The following is a 24,476-nucleotide window of genomic DNA, read 5'->3' as shown; positions in this document are numbered from 1 at the left end:
CTAATAAGCCAATATGTTATGTGGCCTCAAAGATAGCCCCCAGTGATCGTTGTTTCCTGGTATCTACACTCCTATGTAACCCCTCTTGAGTGTTTACTGGATACAGAGACTCCCTCCCAGAGAATAGGATGCATGAGAAATGATGTCACTTCCAAAAAACAAAAACAAAAAAAAACTGGCTTCTGTCTATGGTGACCATTCATCCTCTCTTGATTGCTGGCTCTAATGAATTAAGTTTCCCTAAGAGGGCCCTTGTGGCAAAGAATTAAATGAGGCCTTCAGCAAACAACCAGCGAGAAACTGGAACATTCAGTCCAACCACTCATGAGAAACTGAATTGTACTTACAACCATGTAAATGAGCTTGACAACAGGTCCTTTCCCGGTTGAGTCTTCAGATGAAACTGCAGCCCCAGCCAACACCTTGACTAAAGCCTTGAAGAGACATTAAGGCAGAGGCATCCAAAATAACTTTTCCTTGATTCCTGATCCACAGAAACTATGAAGTACTAAAGTTTTGTTGCTTTAAGTCAACACAGTTTGGGGTAATTTGTTTTACAACAATAGACAACTAATATAGATATATATTAAACACTATAAATATTATATAACCAAATATGTATATATTGCCCTTATCTTAATACCAGAGCCTTAATACTATGAATTTTATATACTTAACTATTTCTATATTTAATTCTAAACCTCCCCAAAAAGCCAATTTTGTTAACTGAAGAAGGAACTAATATTACCATCTCAATGTCTTAAAAGGGCTATTGACTTCTGTGATTTGGGGGCAAGGATGAGCGACCTGAAAGAAGAGTCATGCAGATTGATACATTTCCTGCCACTGACATCAGGGTTCAAGACATACCTTTGCTTAATATTTTCATTGGATTTGAATAAATGAATTTTGCTATCTGAGGGTTTAGCTAACTTTTTTCACCACCAATTGCATTTCATATTTCTTTTTTATGTTTTAAATAACATTTACTGGATCTTGCATGTTTTATGACTAGTTTGACTCAAATTTATCATACTAATGATGACTCTTACCTTTTCCCATCCACAGGGTAGAAAACATGGTCCTAATTGCTCCCAACACTGCTATCATAGTTACATTCCTGGCATATGAAAAGATAGAAACTTCCGTTTCTGAGTTTCCATTTCTAAAACTGTTCTAAGGACTCCAGCTGATACATTTCAGGGATTGTGCCTGTCTCTGGACTAATCAACAGTGCCAGCAGGAAGAAATTATAGAACAGATCCCCTGATTCTCAAGTATGCATGGTAATGAAGGGAAAGGTGTCAGCCAGACAACCCCTTAGTTTTCCAGCACATAGCCATTAAAACTCATGGGGTTAGATTTACATTGCTTTAATTTAAGTTGATAAAGAAACAACATTCTAATTCTTAGCTGGAAAAAATGAGAATTTCATAGTCATTGGATCCTTCCTGAACTCCTAATCTTTCTTATCCTTCTCTTCAAAGGCTGCTCTTCTATCCACATGTTCTTCATAACAATGACTCGCCCATGTCTGTCCTTCCATGAAAGTACATAAAGGTCCACATCAATTCTCCCTTTTCGAAACTTGAACTTTGTAGCATGTAGGTGAGGAAAGACCCACAGCCAGTGCCAGAAGAGCAAAATCCAGCCATTTCACTTTCTAACCTTAAACGATTTAATTTGTGTATAAGTACCTGGAAATGTTTCTAACTGTAAGCTGTATTAAGGACTCTAAAAAGCAACTTGTAGGAACAAGGTTAAAGCAAATAAGAGATAAATGTACAGAAGAATTTTAGACACCAGAGGAAGATAAAGAGGTTATACTTGGATAAAGAATCTCTTGTAGCAATAAAGTTGGGGATGGGAGCATGACAGCTATAGGCTGTCACTACCAGTTAAGAAGCTAGTTATTTGATACTTTCTGCCACTTATGTTGTCCTTAGTTAAACATAATCATCTAAAAGTAAGGAAATTGAAGACAGATTTTCTCCTAGATTTTTATTCTTCATGGATTTAAAACAAAATCACTGTAACAAAGAAGGTGAAATCATAAAGACATCAAATTAAAATTAGGTGGTAAAAAAATTAGCTAAACAGTCAGATAGCAGAATTCATTTATTCAAATCCAATGGATATTAAGTAAAGGGATGCCTTGAGCTCTGTTGTAAGTGGTAGGAAAGGTGAGTAACAGCTATTGATAGATGACATGGTAGCAATAAAATCTACAATGAAAGGTAAGGATAAAGTAAATTGATTTGTAGATAATAACTCTTTAAACATAATTTGTTTTTTCCTCAGAATTCTGTTTTTTTAGATGTATCCATGCCCTGTCTTGAGTCTCAGGATGGGCATTGTAAACCTTAGAAAAAAATAGGTGAAATATATCAGTATGACTGAGTATCATCTTGGTCTTTTTACTTTTAAATTAATTATGTGAGGCATCTCAGAACTTCTCCATAGAACTCGGAGTGAGAAGTGCCACTTAATTACACAGTACTTTGAATCTTTCACATGGCTAAGTATATATGTCCAGTTCTATGAAATGAACAAAGATTTGATTGAGGAGAAAGGAACAAAGATTTGATAGAGGAGAAAACCTTTTTTTTGCCAAACCAGATAGGAGTCACACACAGTCTTTCAATTTGACAAACAATGAACTATTTACCTCTGTTTTCCTTTACACTTTTCAGAGGTTGAAAGAATAGACTCCATGTAAAGAAATTTGATGAATAATATTTTACTACATACTCAGAATTTATTTCACCTTTCAAACGCACTCAGATTTTTCTTTAGAGATATCCCTTCCCTGTTGTACTGTAACCATGAACTTTGGAAGAATTGACTGCACCTCAGCTTCAAGTTATTTTACCTCACTTAAAATAGATATTGGTTCCATAAGGACTTTTACCCAAACCCAGATCAATCAGCATTTTTCTTTTTCCTGGCCACAGTGACTGGCCCAATCAGAGTAAATCTCAACTTTTGTTCATTGATTACCGAATGTGATACTCTCTCTCCCTTCTTGGGTACGAACCAAGTAAGCTGTAGACCTGGTTGGTTACTATTGGCAACGACTTTGTGAATATGGTGGAAAGCAGAATAGAGAGGGGGGAACATCCAAGAGAATCACAGAAAACGGAGAGACTGCCTTAATTAAAACATATCTAGACTTTTCAGATATGTAAGCCAAAAAACCTAGTTTATGATTTATGCTAATTTAAGTTGGGGATTTGTTACTTGCAACCAAAATCATTACTACTAATATGTTAAGTAGCTATTAGGTTGGTGCAAAAGTAATTGCAGTTTTTGCCATTTAAAAGTAATGTAGTATTCATCCAGGGAATGAACACTAGAAAATAGCAAAGGTTAGGCTAATTACTATCATATATTTTCATTCGGTATAGTATTTCATAGCTATAAGAATATCAGACAGAAATTCACACATACATAGTCAACTAATATTTGACAAAGGTGCCATAATACACAATGGGAAAAGGATAGCTGATTCAATTCGTGGTGTTGGGAAAATTGGATATTCACATGTAAATGAAATTGAACACTTATCTTATACCATGTACAAAAACTAACTAAAGCCTTAAATGAAAGATTTGAAGCTACAAAACTCCTAGAGGGAAACACAGGCGAACAGCTCCTTGACATTAGTCTTGGAAATGGTATTTTAGATATGACATCCAAAGCACATGCAACAGTAGCAAAAATAAACAAGCGAGACTACATCAAACAAAAAGCCTTCTGCACAGCAAAGGAAATAATTTAAAAAATGCAAAGACAACCTACAGAATGGGGGAAATATTTGTAAACCACAGATCTGGTAAGAGGTTAACAACCAAAATATTCAAGAAACTCGCACAACTCACAAAAATCAAATAAACTGATTAAAAAATAGGCAAAGAATCCAAACAGACATTTTTCCAAAGAAGACATACAAATAGCCAACAGGTAGATGAAAAGGTGATCAACGTCACCAATCATTAAGGAAATGTGAATCAAAACCACAGTGAAATATCACCTCACATCTGTTAGCATGACTGTCATAAAAAAACAAGAAATAACAAATATTGACAAGAATGTGGAGAAAACAGAACCCTTGTCTACTGTTGATGGGACTGTAAATTGGGATAATCATTTTGAAAACAGTATGAAAGTTCCTCAAAAACTAAAAAAAGAACTACCACGTGTACCAGCAATCTCTCTTCTGGGTATATAAACAAAGGAAATAAAAATCAGTATTTGGAAGAGATATCTGCAGTCCTGAGTTCATTGCAGTGTTATTCACAATAGACAAGCTTTGTAAACAATGTAACTCTTAATTGAAAGGTAAAATACACACACACACACACACACACACACACACACACACACACACACACAGGAATATTAATCAGTGAATAAAAAAGGAAATCCTGCCCTTTGCAAAAAAAATGGATGAACTTAAAGATTATACTTAGTGGAATTAGCTAGGCACAGAAAGACAAAAAAATACTGCAAACACTGAATAATCGCACTTGCATGTGGAATCTTCAAAAGTGGAATTCATAGAAGCAGAGAGTAGAATGGTGGTTGCCAGAGGCTGGAGTGTGGGGAAAATGTGGACATGTTATTCAAAAAGACAAACTTTCAGTTATGAGATGAACAAGTCACCAACATGGTGACTATAGTTAATTATTGTGCTTTATTGTATATTTGAGATTTGATAAAGGAGCATATTTTAAGTGAAACTTACCACACATTCAGACATACAAATGGTAGGTATGGGTGATGATGAATGTGTTCATTAATTTAATTGTGGTAATCATTACAAAATGTATAGGTATATCAAATCATCAAACTGTGTACTTTGAATATACACAATTTTTATTTGGCAATTAAATATTTTGAACTTAAGAAAAAAATACCAGGTGGAAAAATCTGAGTTAATTAGGACCAAACACTCTTTCAATATTGCATATATGTAGTAGCTCATTCAACTGCTTTTTATAAGTGTTTGATGACAACTTTGAAAGCCCTGGTTGAAAAATATGCCCAGGAAGCAACCCATATCAGGATTGCTTAGTCTAATATCTTCTCTGTACTAAGCAGCTGCTCAATTATATAAAATACTCAATCTCAGTCATTCTTTTGAGATAAAACTTAGCAAGATGTTAATATTTGAAATTATTTTCTTAGATGGGCAAGGTAGAAGTTATTATTTGCTATTAAACAGTGCAGCAGACATTAGTTTATCAGATTAGCTTCAGCAGAGATAAGAAACCTAAGGAAATTGAATACATATATTATTGGGTCAAGGAAAGTCCTGGAAGAAAGAGGTTTCTGGTGTTTGATGATCTATAGAGGAAGCAGGTCTGAGTGGAGAACAGATGATAAGGACAGGTGAAGTTTAGGAAAGAGTAGTAGAAGTGACAAAAATTATCCCAAAACTAACCGCACTTACTTTAGTTCCCCCCATGCCAGAACTTTGTAGAGAGTGTTTATGAATTCCGTCTTAGTGCTTGGACTGTGTATTTATATGACTATGAACCCTGACACCAACACTTGGCAAAATAACCAGAACATGTCCTAGCACAAGAACAGCTTTCAGGCCAGGAACTTGCTACAAACAACCCGAATGGATGCCATCTTTTTTTTTTTTTTTTTATCCCATTTATTTATTTTATTGCATTTTAGATGCCATCTTTTAAACCTCACAGTGTGCCTCCCTACTCACTTTCTCTACACCCTCACTCCAACGTTTCCTGCCAGCCAGTGATGTTCTTGACGATTAGTCTTTAACAAGATATTTGTACGATAGCCATGCTGTACTTTCCATCCAAACTGGAAATGAACCAGCTTTGTAAAAAACTTCTACTTGTCTCACTGGAAACAAACAAAAAAAGCAATGATTAAGTACTAGAATTGCATCCAGACATAACCAAAGCTGGTTTAGCTCTTATTTAATAAACTTTGCTTCTCCTAAAGAAATAGGACCCTTCTTTTTCCTTCCATTCTGCTATCTGTCTACTACGTCTTTGGCTGCCTTTTTTCTGACATATCAAATAAAAGATTATTTGATTTCGGGGAGGTTTCCAAATATTTATGGAGTAGCATGAAAGAAAATCTTTGTAAAATCACTTTGGGAAAGATGTTTTCCTCCTGCAGAATAAACATCTTAAATGTTTTCATTTCTTTCTATCTGAGAGAGACTGAAAGAGAGGTATTAAATGAAGGTGTATAACTACCATTTATTATTGACCTGGTGTTTTATTTTAAGAAAAGCCTTTTGTGGGTAAAGTTATAATATGAAGGAAAAGTAATGCTGTGCATAGTTTATAGAAATGAAAAATTCTGCTTTATATGTCTCTGATTTGATTTTGGGTGCGGGGGGAACAGCACCATTCAAGCCTCATTTGAATGACAGTACCAATTTATCAGTAGATTAATATAAAATCCTTCTATGTTTGAAATTCTGACCTTTTATTTTATCAGGAAATATTTTAAATTATACTGTTTAGGCTTCTAGGTTTCAGATCAGCTCAGCGGCCAGCAGCCTGTTCTTCTCCATTGGGGTTCTGGCAAAATGGACCAAGCCTGGTAGAATATCAGTTTATTGAGCCACAGGAACTGGAGTCTTAATTTTCCTCATCACTCTCCATTCCACATCCCCACTCCTACCATAAAAATTAGTAATACAATCCAGAAAAGAAACTTAGAATTACTAAATCAAATAGAGTGTAGCAAAAAATCCCAGACTCAGAAGAAAGATCAATTTACATTGATCTCTAACAAAACATTCATAAGTATGTTGCCAAAAATTAAAATTCGGAAATTCAGCCTACACACACAAGTTCCATGGCCAGTTGATAATTCTACTTCATTCTTATAGCCAAAGAATCTGAATCAAATTTCTGCTAAGTATGTGAAGAACTTACCAGAAACAACTTTTTAAAATGGCATAAGGCAAACTCTGGATCTTATTTCTCATTTCTGTCTGAAAATCTCTACCTCAAAGGCAGAAGCTTTGAATGCCAAAGTGACAGCCTTAGAGCGTTACATTTGCTAAAAATCTTAAAGAAGCGAATTCTTCAGCATGACTTCTAGCCTTCAGTATACTGGCATAGTTCCAAGATAGGGGGAAAAATACAACTACAGAACCCTGAGATTGTATATTGAAAAAATACTGAGTGCATTTAAAAGATCTACCATGTTGTATTATTCATAGATTTCTAGCTCCCAAACATTGGTAGACAAATTCTAAAAAAAAAAAAAAAAAAGATACAGTATAAGTAGTGTGTAGCTCAAGTGCAAGCTTCTGATTTCGAATATAAAATGTAAGAGGAATGAAATATATACGTTGGTCAAGTGTGACGGGTCATGCCGATAATCCCAATACTTTGGGAGACTAAGGCAGGAAGATAATTTGAGCCTATGAGTTCAAGGCCAGCCTAGGCCACATAGTGAGACTGCACTGCTACAAAAATTGTTTCAAATTGGCCAGGTGTGGTGGTGCATGCCTGTACTTCTAGATACTTAGGAGGCTGAGGCGGGATGTTTGCTTGAGCCTGGGAGTTCAAGGCTGCAGTGAGCCATGATTGTGCCACTGCACTACGGCCTGGGTGACAGATTGAAACCTTCTGTCTCTCTCTCTCTCTAAGATTCCCCAATATTCCCCCCTTTCTCTCTATATATATGTGTTTTTTCTATATGTCTTATACATTGTTAATAGATTACCCCATATTCCCATGACATACTGAAACTACTTAATTCACTAATAGAGCTAAGACTAGGACCTAAGCCTCCCCTAACAGAGGATATATCTAAAATTCATTCTATTAGGTTACATATTGGCCAATTCATAAGGTACCCACCTCAGTGACAGAGTGCAAAGGCCTCTAAATTATAGCAGAAAGTCACACCAGTAAAGGTAACTTTCCCTCTGGGTGTGAGCTCTGTTCCTTTATGATTAAGCTAATTTTGATTTTTAAAATCAACTCCTCGCTTGACCCTATGTAATTATTACCTCAAGAAAACTGTCTGAGCTGCTGCCTTTGGGTCTACCTTTAGATCTGGTCACTTACCTACATGGCCTTTGAGCTTGCCATGTCTTTGTATGTTTCTCCATATAAAGACAAAAAGGAAGTCTTTATCAAAACCTTAGGAAGACCTTGTCAAAATCTTAGGAAGCCAGATCTGTTGGCAATGAATAGCTGGATTTCTGTTTAAGTGATTAACTTACCTCAATTTTTCTAACATGGATATTTCGCTGGACTGAATCAGGATTTCCACAATTCTAGTCAAGAAACAGATGGATTCAGGAGACCCAAGAATTTAACCCAGATTCAAGCAGAACAAGAATTAATTACATAGAACTGAATGAACTGATGAGGAATAGTTGTGGGTTTGGTTTGGAATACTATTGATGTTGTAATGTTCTATTTTTTCTAGATATATGAAGAGCTCCTTTCTCTGAAGCAATCTATCACTCATAACAATTTAGCAGACTATATTTTAATAAACTCAAATGTACATTTACAAATAACATATTTTTCTTCCTGCCCGATTCCTCCAGGATTTGGAAACTCCGATTGAGTAGCTTAATTTCATGGCAATATAAGTATTTTTATGTTTGATTTTAGAAAAAGAAAATTGAGATAGTAAAATTAATAGTAACTATTATAGGATCACTGTGAGTTTTAAAATATATATATATATAATGCATTTAGAACAATCTCTGAGTTTAGTAAGTACTCAATAAATTTTATCTTATTTTTTATTTGTATTGTTTTATTTTTATCTGTTTTCTGTTAGCAATTATCCCATCAGATCCAATCCTGAGCTCAAAACACCAACCAGCCGGTCAGGTCCCCAGCCCTGCCTGCCCAAGGCTTTGCTCCCTGCTCCACCCTATACCTTCTAAAAATGGATCAAGAAATTCAGTAGAATTACTTTGATCATGCTAGCAACATTAGCCAAAGCTGGAATTATTTGAATATCTTGGCTATTCCTTAATGAATATATATAAAAACTGTTAGGAAAATTACTCATGAATTTTTCAATTCCACTGTCAGAATATTTCCTCATGTGAAGAGAATGTTCAATGATAATATAATACATATGTATGAATTACTGCATATAAAAGGTTATTTTTTTCTTTTCAACTTTTACTTTAGAATCAGGGGGTATGCATGGAGGTTTGTCGCAAAGCTATATTTCATGATGCTGAGGTTTGAAGTATGAATGAACCTGTTATGGAGGTAGTGAGCATAATAATATCCAATAGGTAGCTTTTTCAACTTTCACCCCTCTTTCTCTCATATTTTCTAGTGTCTGTTGCTCCCAACAGAAGACTATTATTCAAAGGAAAAAAGCATTTTTTCCTAGGGTTAATGGAATTCCTTTCAATATTCTAGTAATATGGTTTCCTATATAGTGTTTGGTATATGATACTATACTTTTAAAGTATCCATCCAAAATTCCTATCTTCAATATTTTTTCATTTCATTTTATTCCTCTCAAAAAACTAGTTTATTATTAGATTGTTGAGATAGCCACGATAAAAGAGCAAAATCTTCAACTAAACATTTTTTAGTCTTTCTTTTTTAAAAGTGGATGTCGTAGAACCAAAGAGCAAGTTGATTAACTATATGTATACACTTTTGTTAAAAGACAAAATCCAAAAGGCTGTAAAAATACTATATTGAACTTCATGTCAGAAGGGAAAGTTTTAATTTTTAGGAGTTAACAAGTTTTGTATAAGTATAAATCAAGTTTGCTCCAAAATCTATGTGTCTGGATGTTGGTGAATATCTGCCCTTGGGTAAGCCTTCATAGTCTTAACTTGCTTATTCATATTTTTTTCTTTTGGTTTTAACTCATAACACATTCTTCTTAACGTATTATATAGTGAAGACTTTAGGACACTAGTTGTTTGCAAATATATTGGAGTTGAGATTACTTCAGGGGCTAGAGCTACGTATAAACTCAGAGTGTGGTAAATCATATAAACATTTCAGTCTTTGTTTAAAAGAAGTCATTTTTTATTATACGCTTTTTTTTTTCTGGGCAGCATGCCTCTACCTGCCCTGTTTTCTTCTCTTTTATCAGCCTTTTCATTTACATAGCAGTTTCCTTCAACTTGTAACTTACAAGTTGACTTGACATAAAATCGTTTCTTTCTGGATGAGAAAAAGAAAATATGTCATATATTCTTCTCTTTTTATTAAACCATCTGGACATCTGGAAGCAGAGACCAAACCTAACAGCCTCTCATGATATAAAACAAATATGCATTAGAGCTGTCCTTTCTTCATCTCTCCACCTCATGGAAAGAAGCTTAATTTATGGGGATTTCTGTGAAGGGGAGTCTGTACCAGAAAAGAAGGGTATAATAGCAATGACCAAAAAACCAAAATCAAAATACAAAATGCCAGAGTTTCAGTACAAAGTAATTAAACACCTCCCAGACCTTTGAAAGTTTGCTCAAGGTCCGTTTGATTTTTAACAGTGTCTTTCAATATATAGGAAGGAGAGGATAAATTTCCAAGTCAAAATGTTCTTAGTGGATGGTAACTGGAGAAAAATAACGGCAGGTTGTTTCCTCAGTCATTCCATTAAGTTTGTATCGTAAAACTTCATAAACAAAGAGTGTTTACAGCACACGATGGATGTGAGAACACAGGTGGAGTGTTAAGCGTGTAAATGGCCTTGTATACACAACTAAGGTGTTCCATTTCCTCATCTAACCTCCCAAAATGACAGGGTTTTACCCTGGCATAGTGCCTCTGAACAATTAAAAGCAATAGATAGACACTGTGAAGGTAATAGGATTTAACCTATGTGTTCAGTCAGCTCCTATTACACAACTGAAAAAAAAAAGCATTCCTAGGTAATCCGAGACTTAAAGAGACATACATGTTAATCATTTAGTCCGATAAATCCATGGGCCAATTATCAAAGTTTCACAGGATCAGAAATAGGAGCTGAAAGAGCAAGTACTTTTTCATCTTTATTCTAACATGGAATTATTCTCTATGAAGTAACCACATACAACACCCAAAACACAACATTTTTTACATAAAGTTAATGCCTCCAACTCACCACGGATATTTTCATAAACAACAAAAGAATAGTTTGACTTTGTACAAAGCAATAGATCTCTAATACATTCACACCCACAATTGTATCAGACAATGATTCGACTGCTTATCAGTCTTCTAAAAATGCCATTAAATTATATTTATTTGGACAGTTTTATGATTTTCAGAGTCAGACTAGAATTTTTATGCTAGTCGATCCCCTGTCGCCTGTCATACAGAATGTTAGCATACACCAAAACCATCCTTGATGATGCTAGCTTCCCTCTCTTAATCTTGGGGAACTGATAACTCTGTTTCTCCCTACCTTTCACCTTGGTAGAGAGATTTCTGAATATACCTGTTGAGTATAATCTTTCACCTCCAAAAGTCTCCAGGCTACAGTCCTGCTATAAAAGCAAAACTCAGGTTCAAGAGCGCCAATACCATACACATGCTGAGTTTTTTTCTCACTGGTATTTACAAAAACTCCTCATTGTCTATAGCTTTTCTTGATAGCTGGGGCCATGCCTGAATGGCAGGTTAAGTCTTGTACCTCTCTGAGATTTTAGATCCCCTTAGGCTAGATTTCTGGAATTGGAAGCAATCTTGAGAAAGCAATTTCAAATCTTTGCCCCAAGAAAGTAGTAACAGAATTTCCCAGTAAAACTATGGTGATTTGTATCTTTAAAGAACAAAAGCCAACGGATTGTCATCAAGCTCAAAGAAAATATTGGCATTTATCAAAAAAATCTAGTTACTTTTCAGCCCAACTCTTTTCTTTGGCAAAATCTAGTGAATCACATTTTGAACTTGCGTAGACATTTTAAAGTAACAGATACATGTGTTTTAAATGAAGATTGCCTATCTAGGCTGTGGAACAAGATTTACATTTATCATTGGATCACTGCACCTCAAAATAAACTTTATTTGAAGCCATACTTTTTTGTGTGGTTGACAAAACAAGGCAGCCAGATTTGAAAGGTTATTAATTCTGCAACGGAACTTGATTCATGGCATCTAATAAAGATATTTGAATGCTCCTGCCAAGTTCAGCAACATGACTTGCCAGAACATAGAATCTCAAGTAAGCCTACCCTTAATATTGTGTGAGAAAAGAAAACAGGCCCAACAGCAGCAGCAGCTGGATTTGAGACTTCATCCCTGCATTTTTTTTCTCTTAATAAAGGTCAGCTGTACCACTGAGAAACAACATATCAGTAATACCTGATACTGTTCAGAACACTCAGCAAGAAGAGAGGGCGTCTTGTCAATTAGGAATGTATCTACATTGTGTGAATTATCTCCTTTTTAGAGTTGTTTTTCTCATTAAATATAGACAGCCTTCTATTCCAGTTATTTGGGAGTGAGAAGGATAGACAAGAGAGAGAACAAGACCAAAGTGATAGGCAATAAAAAACTCAACTCTAATTGGCTTTCAATTTTGTTTTTATTCGTGCACTAGAATATGGGTGTGCCTGGCATTCTGAGAATTTGCATTTCAGACAAAGTAATAAAAGTAAACCATTGAGACCTGACTCAGAAAAACTGAAAAGTCCTTGCAGCTCTCGATCTGCTCAACTTCTCCTGATCACCCCATTCCCTGCCGAGACGGACACCTCCACTTCTCCAAGTATTGTCTGACCTCAGTGGATGGGAATGTTTCTTGTTTATCAACAAGAAAATGACAGCAAGATTTTCCACAGAATGATGATGTAAGATGATGATAGATAAACCATTTCCAAAGAAAAGTCTGTGGAAGAGAATCAATGTCCTTTTTGGGGAATTGAAACTTGTCACACATTTCAGAGATACTTAGCTTAATATACTTGATAAGTGCATGCATTTTGCAAAGTGATATTGCTTCTGGAGATTTTGCTACCTCTCACTCCTCCACATACCCACACCCACAAACTTCCCACATCCCTAAGAAACTGACATGATCCAGTTAGTGTTCCCGAAGGATGGAAGCCCAGGAAACAGCAGAAATAGACACACCCTTGAGCAATGGAATAGGGAGAGACAGCTCCAGAACATCTTTCACCTGGAATAATCACCCCTCCCAAGTGCTGGGTGATATTGCTATACGACGAAGAATATTTTAAAATCTATGTAACCTGCACGTTCTTCCATTTTGAAAGACGTAAACATTTATATATTTGGCTGGCTGGATAAACTAAATGTTCACTCACAGAGATAATGCCATCAATGTAGCTTCTAGAAAAAGTTTTAGAACATGACTTCGAAGTTTTACACTCGTTTTCCTAATGCCAAGTCCTTTAAATTACTGTGATGGGCTGAACAGGGTGCACAAATGTCTTAAAGTCTGGAAAGTTGTTCACCAGAAATCATTTCATTTTAGTTAGAGTTGTCTCTGTAGGACAGATACCTCTAAACAATACTAATTCAAGGACTTGGCTAATGTATTGGATATGGAGAGCAGTGCTCTCACCAAGTTTTGGATACATGTGCATAATATCTAGAGGACTGAATTATATACATGGAAAATCAAACTGACAAATACTAGTTATACAACTTAAATTCTAAAAAGAATCTAATGATGGGACATTTTAAATTAAAATCAGAAATTCACCCCTTTTTAAACATGAGTGGAAAATTAACATAATCTATGCAAAAGCAAGGAATGTCAACTCTTGTTCAATTAGCACACTCTACTGATTTTATAATTGATGTTTTCAACTTACAGGTTTTTTCGTAAGATGGATTCTCACTCTGTCACCCAGGCTGGAGTGCAGTGGTGCACTCTGGGCTCACTGCAACCTCCACCTCCCTGCCTCAGAATCCCAAGCAGCTAGGACTACAGGCATGCACCACCACGTCAGGCTAATGTTTGTATTTTTGTAGAAATGGGGTTTCATGGTGTTGCCCAGGCTGGTTGAACTCCTGGCCTCAAGTGATTTGCCCAAAGTGCTGGGATTGCAGGCTTGAGCCACCACAACCAGTCTCGACTTATATCTTTATCGCAAAAAGGATAATTTAGAGTAGCAAGGCACTTTTAAGATGATCAGCAAAACCTAGCTTAACTCCAATTCGCATTTTTACTCAATATGAACAAAATTTGTACTGAAGAAACACATTTTTAAAAGCCAACAGAAATGGGGAAGCATAACTGTATATGCATAAGCAACAGTAGGTAGGAAATAAGCCAAAAAATAGCTACATGCTCTTTGACATAGTTGGTATAAATGTTGCGTGAAAGTATGAATCATAAGTACAATGTCAACACAGATGGGACAGCCCATATACAAAAGACCAATATTTATCCTATAATACACTCAGGACTAACTGCAACGGGTATTAGAAAAGCACAAAACAGGCCGGGCGCGGTGGCTCACGCCTGTAATCCCAGCACTTTGGGAGGCCGAGGCGGGTGGATCACGAGGTCAAGAGATCGAGACCATCCTGGTCAACATGGTGAAACCCCGTCTCTACTAAAACTACAAAAAATTAGCTGGGCATGGTGGCACGTGCCTGTAATCCCAGCTACTCAGGAGGCTGAGGCAGGAGAATTGCCTGAACCCAGGAGGCGGAGGTTGCAGTGAGCCGAGATCACGTCATTGCACTCCAGCCTGGGTAACAAGAGCGAAACTCCATCCCCCCCCCAAAAAAAAAAAAAAAAAAAGAAAAAGAAAAGCACAAAACATAATAAAAAAGGGAGAAAATGGCCATCCTTTTTCAAAGGATTCAATCTTAGTCATCTAAAAGTTGCTTTAGAGACTAGAGAATGTAGGTCGTTAATTTATTTAAAAGCCACTAACTAGAAGATTCCCTCCAGCATGATCACATTAGAATAGTTACACTTCAACTACAGATGTATACGTTAATTGGGCAAGTAGAGCCACACATAGTCTCAAATGACTCGCTTTAGACTTTGGAATGTACTAAGGGTTTTCAGCAGGTTCACACCCTCCACGAAACTCTATATATTTTATATATATATAATATATATAATATATAGAGGACTGAATTATATATATTATATATATAATTATAAGCATATATATATATGCTTATACTTACGTATATGCAATTATACTTCCTCATTTCTATTGGTTTTTAAAAATGTGTTTTTTCAGTATAAAATTTGTTCATATTGAGTAAAAATGCCAACTGGAGTTAAGCTGGGTTTTGCTGATCAACTTATGAGAGCCTAGCTAATCTAAATTATCCTTTTATGCAATCAAGATGTAAATTGAAGCTAAGTGTGGTGGCTCAAGCTGTAATATGTAAGTGTGTGTGTATATATATATGTATGTGTGTGTGTGTATATGTATGTGTGTGTGTGTATATGTATGTGTGTGTGTGTGTGTGTGTGTGTGTGTGTGTATATATATATATATGTATATATTTTAAAGGTTGCCGGCAGAAGAAGTAGGTGGAGACTAGAGAAACAAGAAGGATTTGATGCTCCATTTTTTGCTCAAAGACATAAGGGCCATATATCAAGGAATGTGGGACGTTTTTAGCTGTTAACAGGGGTCCTTGACTGCCAGACAGCAATGAACTGAATTCTACCAAAAACAAGGATGAACTTGTAAACAGGTTATTCCCCAGAATCTCCAGACAACAACTAAGCCAGCCTACGCTTTTATTAGGGCCTTGTGAGACCCTGAATAAAGAATTCAGTCATTACACAGGAGTTCAAAACACGCCACCCAAAATATGCAGCTTGGGCATATTGGTGAAGAACGGCAGATGCAGACAGGGTTCTCTGACCTCCATGTTTCTACCTAAAACCATGTCATAAAAAATCCCATGAGAATTGGAGACTGGATGTTGATACCAAAGTGGACCTGTATAAAAAACCTACTAAAATAACCCTTATCTTTCATTAGTTTCCCTCATACATTTCCTAGTCATTTTCCCACCCCTGGAAAATTAGCTCCCTTTTTGTCTTGTTTCTTCTGCACAAAAAGAAACAATTTATTTATCTTTGTGTTTTTTTTTTTTATCATTCTTTGTTTTTTAAAAGGTATATAAGTTCTCAATACCAACTACATTAACTGTAAGTTTTATTGACGTCTTTCTTTCCTAATCTGAAAACTTTATCTTATTACCACTTCTCCTTCAGTTTTGTTACCAAGAAAAGGAAATATCCTTTTGCCATTAAAAAAAAAATCCTTTTGCCTGTACTAAGAATCTCATCTTCATCTTTTCCTTTCCTCATCCTTTTTTATGAATTATCTCTTGGTTCTCAAGTGAATTATTTCGTAATGGCTGATTCCAAGCAACTGTTCTGTCCTGGTTTTGTGTTCTCTGAATACTATTCCCCATTCTCCCTCACAAGTTTCACTTTATTATTTTGACTTTGCAATGATGAATTTCTCAGGAGGGGTTTTGCCTGCATTCTCTCTTTACATTGTCTACCTTGGTGCCTTCACATCTAAACACCCTCTCTGTTTCATATCCTTCTGTGTAATCTGGTCTGACCTTTACATTCAGCTTTGTCAGGGAAAGCAACTCTGCTACCTTAGCCAAAACCAGGAAGGATGGGGAACCTAAAGCACCACCTCAAGATGGAGTAATTTCTAAACAACTATTCAGATTTTCTACTTCTTCTTGTGTTTATTCTGGTAATCTGTGTCATTCGAGGAATTTGTCCATTAATCAAAGTTACCAAATGTATTGTCATCACATTGTTCATATTCCCTTGTTATTCTTTAAATGTTGATGGGATCCAGACTGATGGCTTTTCCTTTGTTTCTGATATATTAGTCTGTTCTCACATTGCTGAAATACATACCTGAGACTGGGTAGTTTATAAAGGAAAGAGGTTTAAGTGGCTCGTAGTTCTAGTTCTGTGGGCTGTCCAGGCTTCTGCTTCTAGGGAGACCTCAGGAAACTTACAATCATGAATGAAGGCAAAGGAGAAGCATGGCTGACGGGAAAGAGAGAGAGTGAAGGAAGAAGTGCTACACACTTTCGAACAACCCGCTATCATGAGAACTTTATCATGAAACAGTACTCTCATGGTCTCATGAGAAATTTATCACAAGACCATTAGAAACCACACCCATGATTTAATCATTCCCACTGTAACTGGTGGAGGGTGTCCAGGTTCTTGATGTCTGGAACAAAGAATTGGACAAAACACACAAACAAAGCAAGGAAGGGATGAAGGGATATATTGAAAATCAAAGTATACTCCATGATGTGGAAATGAGCCCAAGCATAGGGGCTCAAGGGCCTCATTACGGTATTTTGGGGAGTTTACCCTCTGGAGGATTCCATTGGTTACTTCAGGTACACCTTATGTAAATGGAGAGGATAAAGTTACAAAGTTATTTACTTGACCTATAGAGAGGATAGCTCCTGTCATAACTGAAGTGTGAATTGGCCTTATGTTCACATAAGGAATATGTTCACATACGGACTTGCCTCCAGATCCTGTTTGCCTGCCTCAACACCAGGCTCCTCCTCCAAAACTGGGGATTATAATTCGGCATGAGATTTGGGTGAAGACATAGAGCTAAACTGTATCATCTGATACTGACAATTTGTCTTTCTCTCTCTTTTTTATTTTTGTTTTTGGAGATAGGGTTTCACTCTGTCACCTAGTCTTGAGTGTAATGGTATGATCACAGCTCACTGTAGCTTCAAGCTGCCAGACTGAAGCAATCCTCCCATCTCAGCCTCCCGAATAGCCAGGACTACAGGCACTCACCACCACACCTGGCTAAATATTTGATTTTTTGAAGAGACAAGACTTTGCTCTGTTGCCCAGGATGGTCTCAAAGTCTTAAGTGATCCTCCTGCCTTGGGCTCCAGAAGTACTAGAATTACCGATTTGTTGTTTTCATTGATCTTTTTAAGGAAGTATTTCTACTCTCAGTATTTGAAACTTGAAAGTCTCTCAGTGCTGCACGAGTTCTGGGAATTTATCAGCTCCCTAGTAGTTCTTTGGCCACATAGTTTCATCCTATCAATCCACAGCTTGGAATTCAGCAGCAGACTTTAGGGGACCATTAGGCAAATTTCTGTAGCTCTTCTTTCTGAATAGCTACTTCCTTAGTGCTTTCCCAAATAAATTGATAACCCTCACTCTCTGTGTATTCTGAGTCTGGCTCCTCAGTGGAATCTGTGACACTATCTGCTTGGATCCCCTTCTTGTGAATCAACCTTGAAAGGGCCTCCAGGTGGAAAGCAAAGATGATCGTAGGCCTCACCTTATTTGTTCCCTTTCCCTCAAGAATCACTGTCCTGTGCTGTCTATTAACCAATGTGTGAAAAAAGGTGTTTAAGATATTTTGCTCATAGGGGGCCATGATCAGGATCAATTTATCAATCAGAAAAAAAAAAAAAAAAAAGAATTCCTTTAACTCAAGGCTCCCTCTGTCTTCTGATTCCTATGGCCACCTGGACCAGCCTTGCTGCAAGTATATTTCCCCTGTTGTCAGAATCTGGCTACAGCTGTGTATGTTGAATGGGACTCAGTTAGCATTCTTCCTAACAGTGATGCATTCAGTGAAACAGCCTGAACTTTGAAAGAGCAATGGCAATTTGAGTGCTTATTTTTTACCAGTCTTCCACACTTGCTAAACAATGGTAGAAGAAAATAGTAAGTCGCCTCCTTTTAAATGGCAAATTCTCCATGAGTAATAACGCATTCTCTAGTTCTTGATTATGAAAGAGGTGGCCAAATTGATTTTCTTACATAGAAGTTTCAGCGTTAAATGCTTAGATCTGGAGGAGAAAAGACCACAGAAAAGAGAAGTGAGGAGTGAGAACACATCTCATTGTAAAGCTCAGGAGTTTTCCAGTCTGTGGAGCAAGTCAGCTTTCTGTCCTTCTTCACTCACCCTGAAGTCAACTCAACCTCTCATTTTCCAGTAAACCATGTAGGTCCAGAGAAGTCCTTCCCTGCAACTTTGGAGAAACTTTTTAAAAAATATAAAGTGAGTAAGTAAATAAATGAGACTCCAAATGCCAGGTGAATAAACCATAGAGATCTTTTAGGAAATAAGAAATGACTATTCCTTAACAACACTAAATTTTATTACAAAGAAGTATCATTGTTCTAAGGAGAAAATATGAGTAGTTGCTTTCTTCCTCATGCCTTCAGCAAGCCAGTTATGTGCATTTAAGATTTTGTACTTTGCAATATTATAGATGGAGCTAAAGAACATAGTTTTAATTGTTTCTTCTATTGGTAATAAAATATATAAATTTTCTCAATAGTAAAATATTAGAATTTTATAATACAATTTCAGGAGGAAAAGTTCTTGAATGCATTCTACATATCATAGATATAGTTCAACACAAAATGATACTAATATAAACAAGCTGAGTTATAACCTTATACCATTATTAAGCATAATAACATTATAGAGGATTACTGGCACTTCTAAGAGTTTAAATGTGAGTGGGAGCTACACAGCCACCTGCTAAGTTTCTCGAATTTCTTAGGAAATAAATAAAGAAGTCTGTTAGTAAGGAGTACAGTGCCACAGCAAACAGTATGATAATAACTGGGCTTTATTTTTTAATCATTATTTCCAGATTTCATTTCCAAAATTCATGACTTTATTTCTACAGTTTGTAGAGTATGATTGAAACTAGAAAAATATTGAATTAATGAAGAGAAAGAGGAGGAAGAATAATGGAAGTAGAAGTGGGAGAGAGAGGAGGACAAAAGGAAGTGGAGGAAGAGAAGGAGGGAGAGGAGGGGAGGAAGACAAGGAGGTGAAAAAGAAGAGGAGGAGGAGGAGGGAGGAAGAGGAAAGAGGAAGATGAAATTAAAGAGTAAATAGGAGAAAAAAAGGTTCTTTTATGTGTTCTTTTGGCACACTCCCAGAGAGTCTTAGATTCAAATAACAAATAAAAGGGTAACAGCCAGATCTCTACTTTAGCTAACCATTATATAGATTCAGAATTATTTTCCAGGTGCTGCCAAAATCTTCTATTATATCTGCTTCTAGCTTTGACTAACAAGCTTGTGTAAACTAGAAAAACAAACCTTGAATATTCTGAAGCTCTGTGTTGTCTTTTCTTTATAATCACCAGTTTGTTAGGTTGGAAATATATTAGACAAATACTCTTTATGGAACTCTGTATCCACTATTAGATTATGAAACTGGAAGGCACAGAATCTACTCTACTGGACAGTGATCCACTAGCAGAGATGAGGCAAACGTGAACACAAATCTATGTTTTACATTATGTTTACAGCTACATATATCTGATTAGAAATGGTATGATAGGAAAACATTAATGAATTGTGGGAAATGTGGAAATTGCAAGAATAAGATTTAGACTGAAAAAGAAAATTGCAGTCTATATGGTTTGGCTGTGTCCCCAACCAAATCTCAACTTGAATTCTCTCTCCCAGAATTCCCACATATTGTGGGAGGGACCCAGGGGGTGGTAATTGAATCATGGGGGCCGGTCTTTCCCGTGCTAGTCTCATGATAGTGAATAAGTCTCACAAGATCTAGTGGGTTTATCAGGGGTTTCCACTTTTGCTTCTTCCTCATTTTCTCTTGCTGCCACCATGTAAGAAGTGCCTTTTGCCTCCCACCATCATTTGGAGTCCTCCCCAGCCATGTGCAACTGTAAGTCCAATTAAACCTCTTTTTCTTCCGAGTCACAGGTATGTCTTTATCAGCAGTGTGAAAACGGACTAATATATTAATTTGGTACCAGTAGAGTGGGGCATTGCTGAAAATATGGCAGCTATATTGGAACTTGGTAACAGGCAGAAATTGAAACAGTTTGAAGGGCTTAGGAGAAGACAGGAAGACGTGGGAAAGTTTAGGACTTCCTAAAGACTTGTTGAATGTCTTTGCCCAAAATGCTGATACTGATAGAGACAATAAAATCTAGGCTGAGGTCTTCTCAGATAGACATGAGGAACTTGTTGGAAACTGGTGCAAAGGTGACTCTTGTTATGTTTTAGTAAATAGATGGGTGGTATTTTGCTCCTGCCCTAGAGATTTATGGAACTTTGAACTTGAGAGAGATGATTTAGAGTATCTGGCAGAAGAAATGTCTAAGCAGTAAAGCATTCAAGATGTGACTTGGGTGCTGTTAAAGGCATTCAGTTTTATAAGGGAAGTAGGCCATAAAGTTTGGAAAATTTGCAGCCTGACCATGGGATAGAAAAGAAAAACCCATTTTCTGGGGAGAAATTCAAGCCAGCTGTGCAAATTTGCATAAGTATCAAGGAATCTAATGTTAATCCCCAAGACCATGGGGAAAATGTCTCCAGGGTATGTCAGAGACCTTCACGGCAGTCCCTCCCATCACTGGCTCTGAGGCCCAGGAGGAAAAAGTGGTTTTGAGGACCAGGCCAAGGGTCCCTGTGCTGTGCGATATATGATGCCATGGTGCCCTGTGTCCCAGCCGCTCCAGCCATGGCTGAAAGGAACCAATGTACAGCTCGGGCCGTGGTTTCAGAGGGTAGAAGCTCCAACCCTTGCCAGCTTCCATGTGGTGTTGATCCTGTGGGTGTACAGAAGTCAACAACTGAAGTTTGGGAATCTCTGCCTAGATTTTAGAAGCTGTATAGAAACAGCTGCATGCCTAGGCAAAAGATTGCTGCAGGAGTGGGGCCCTCATGGAGAACCTCTACTAGAGCAGTTCAAAAGGAAAATGCGGGGTCAGAGCCCCCACACAGAGTCCCTACTGGGGCACTGCCTAGTGGAGCTGTGAGAAGAGGGCCATCGTCCTCCAGACCCCAGAATTGTAGATGCACTAACAGTTTGAGCCATGTGCCTGGAAAAGCCACAGACACTCAATGCCAGCTCATGAAAGCAGCTAGGAGGAAGGCTGTCCCCTGCAAAGCCACAGGGACAGAGCTGCCCAAGACCATGGAAACACACCACTTGCATCAGCATGACCTGGATGTGAGACATGGAATCAAAGGAGGTCATTTTGAAGCTTTAAAATTTAACCACATCCCTGTGTAATGAATGAGTTAGATATGGTGATTGTGGTAGAAGGTAAGAATAGTAATGAAGGAGACAGAGATGCTGCTGACCATCTAGAATTTCACAACCTTAGAGAGGTGGCTTCAATCTTTGCACAGATACAGTCACTGGCATTGTTGTTGCCTAGAAAGAGAAGTATGAAGACATTTGCATGGGAATGTGCATGAAAGGCATTCTAGGGCTGAACAGAAAAGTTAACTTGTGAATCATTCAACATTTCCCTGACCACCATGTGGACCACCATTCATTTCACTCCATCCTCGAAATAAAAATTTGCTATATTTTCCCATGTGTATAATGATAAGAATTCCCCAGCTTTCCAAACACAGACAAGTTCCAATGTTCTAATGGCAAACTCCCACTGAGAATAATATAAGCATTCAGAAACTTCAAGGAAACTCCCCTATTTGCTGCCAAAATCTTTTTTTTTTTTTTTTCAAAAGCCATATACAGCTTCTGGAATGATTTCATGATTTTAAGATGATCCGTGTAATTGGGTTTGCAAACAAAAATATGAGCTGTACATATTGGAATGTCACTGTTTGCCCTCTTAAGTACATTTTTATTTAAAACATTAACACATTGTGAGAAGTTAGAGTACCCACATGTCTGCAAAATGAATGACTCAACAATTCCTCAGGAGTTCTCACACACAAAAAAATGGAGGCATATAATCTGAACTAAAGACAACTGAAGAGATTTAAAAGTATCAGAATTCCAAATGCATTCCAATACAATGACATCATGGATTGCCCTCTCATATTTATTCACATCTCTCTGAAGATTATCTTGGGGGCTATGTGTTTTGAAATTTGATAACAATTCACACTTGGAAACTACACTGAGCAAGGAGCTTTTCTTGTTACATACCACACTTAATCCTAAAAATACCTGAAATCCTAGGTATTTATTAGGCAGTATATCCTAATTTTGTTCATTTGTTTGTTGTCAATAATTTTTTATTACAGATTCCTTTAAAATCCTGATATTGTCTCTGAACCTCCTGCTTAGAAAAGTGCATGTGTTCTCATGTTGTACAGAAGTTCAGTTTGTCAACTCCCTGAAACCCATTCATGGATAATGGGACTGGTGGGAGGATGGGGGGTTCCATAAAGCCCAGGTCAACTATTTCAGATGTGGTCCAAATACCTGTATTACCTGCAAAGGAAGAAATGAAACTCAGAGAGGCTAAGATCAAATTTTCTTGCTAACTCATGGTCATACTTTTACCTGCTATGAATTTAAATAGCCACTAATAATCAAGGTTTTGGTTATCTCCCTTTACTCTTCACCCCTCACCAGGCAGCCTATAGATTAGGCAAGAGATAGTAAAGTCAGAAGTGGGAAAACCTAGCTTTATTTCTGACTGATTATTGATTGATTGATTATTGATTGACGCTATTGCATAATCGGACACAGAAATACTTTCTCTGCATCAATCTCCCTACCTGTAAAGTAGAAACAATTGTTTGTGGTTAATTCTAATCACTTAGAAGTATTGCAAGAATAAATGAGATAGTATCTATAGTATATGAGAATCAAATCAAAAGCATGTAATTAAAACTTCCTCAAAAAACAAAATAATTAACAACCTGTGTTTTCCAAAGCATTACAATCTAGGAATAAATGTGAAGTCATGATTTTGGTAACAAGTTTTCCCTGATTCTCATCTTCACTAGGAAAATGACTGAGATGCTACACCTGTTATTACTAAAAGTCTCAAGTTGTGCCCCCTATTATCCTTACAGGCAAGAATGTCTCTATGGCAAGTCAAGAGAACTAATGGCAAGGAGATCAGTGAGGCTGTCGTGGTCATTCAAATGAGATATAGTGATGGCATATTTAAAAGCTCCCACAGTAGAGATGGAGACAAGTGAATAGATTCTGGGATACATAGGAGGGATAGTAGAGATGGATTGGATATCATGGTAAAAGAAAACAGAGTACGGATACCACATAGCTTCCTGGCTTTAGGCCCCAGATTCATGATGGAACCATTCACTCTCACTGGGAGCAAAGAAGAGAGAGCAGCGAGAGAAGGTGAGGAAGGTAAGACAGGTTGCAATAAGTGTGGCTTCTACTTCACAGACGGAAGTGGGCAATAAGCAGCTGCACATGTAAGTATGCATTGGTATTTAAGCAAACGTCCAAAGGCTGTAGGTCAGAGAAGGAGATACTCAGGTAAAATGGAGAGGACTGATATGTGTCAGAAGAAGTAGAGCTTGCTAGTTTGCCTTTCTCACTTTTCTCCACCACAAACTGAAACAAGTAAATTTGTGCTGGTGGCTGCACCTTCATCATGGCAAGAAGTGTTTTGGAAAATCTGAACCCATTTGAATCTATTAGTACAGTAAGCTTTTATTAGGAATGTTGTACTTGCTTCGGCAGCACATATACTAAAATTGGAAGGAATGTTAATAAGGTAAGGACAAAGAGGAAATCGATTTAGAGGAATCGA

At 37.0% G+C, this 24,476-nt stretch overlaps 1 long non-coding RNA gene across 5 annotated transcripts in view; it reads right to left on the bottom strand.

Annotated features, from left to right (window-relative positions):
- LOC116565197 overlaps nucleotides 1-24,476 on the bottom strand; it is a 155,319-nt gene that overhangs the window by 4,852 nt on the left and 125,991 nt on the right. For 4 of the 5 annotated variants that reach the window (XR_004275311.1, XR_004275310.1, XR_004275317.1 and 1 more), the window contains 3 exons: nucleotides 5,729-5,877; nucleotides 4,530-4,594; nucleotides 348-498 (listed from right to left, as the gene is read on the bottom strand). This is a non-coding gene — a long non-coding RNA (uncharacterized LOC116565197). The remainder of the gene's footprint in view (nucleotides 1-347; nucleotides 499-4,529; nucleotides 4,595-5,728; nucleotides 5,878-24,476) is intronic. The other variant, XR_004275312.1, reaches the window with a different exon arrangement.

This window comes from Sapajus apella, unplaced genomic scaffold (genome assembly GCF_009761245.1).
Source record: "Sapajus apella isolate SASKATOON/1434 unplaced genomic scaffold, GSC_monkey_1.0 scaffold39, whole genome shotgun sequence".
Taxonomy (NCBI): domain Eukaryota; kingdom Metazoa; phylum Chordata; class Mammalia; order Primates; family Cebidae; genus Sapajus; species Sapajus apella.
Note: the sequence above shows the minus strand (reverse complement) of the source record. Positions and strands in the feature narration are given on the sequence as shown.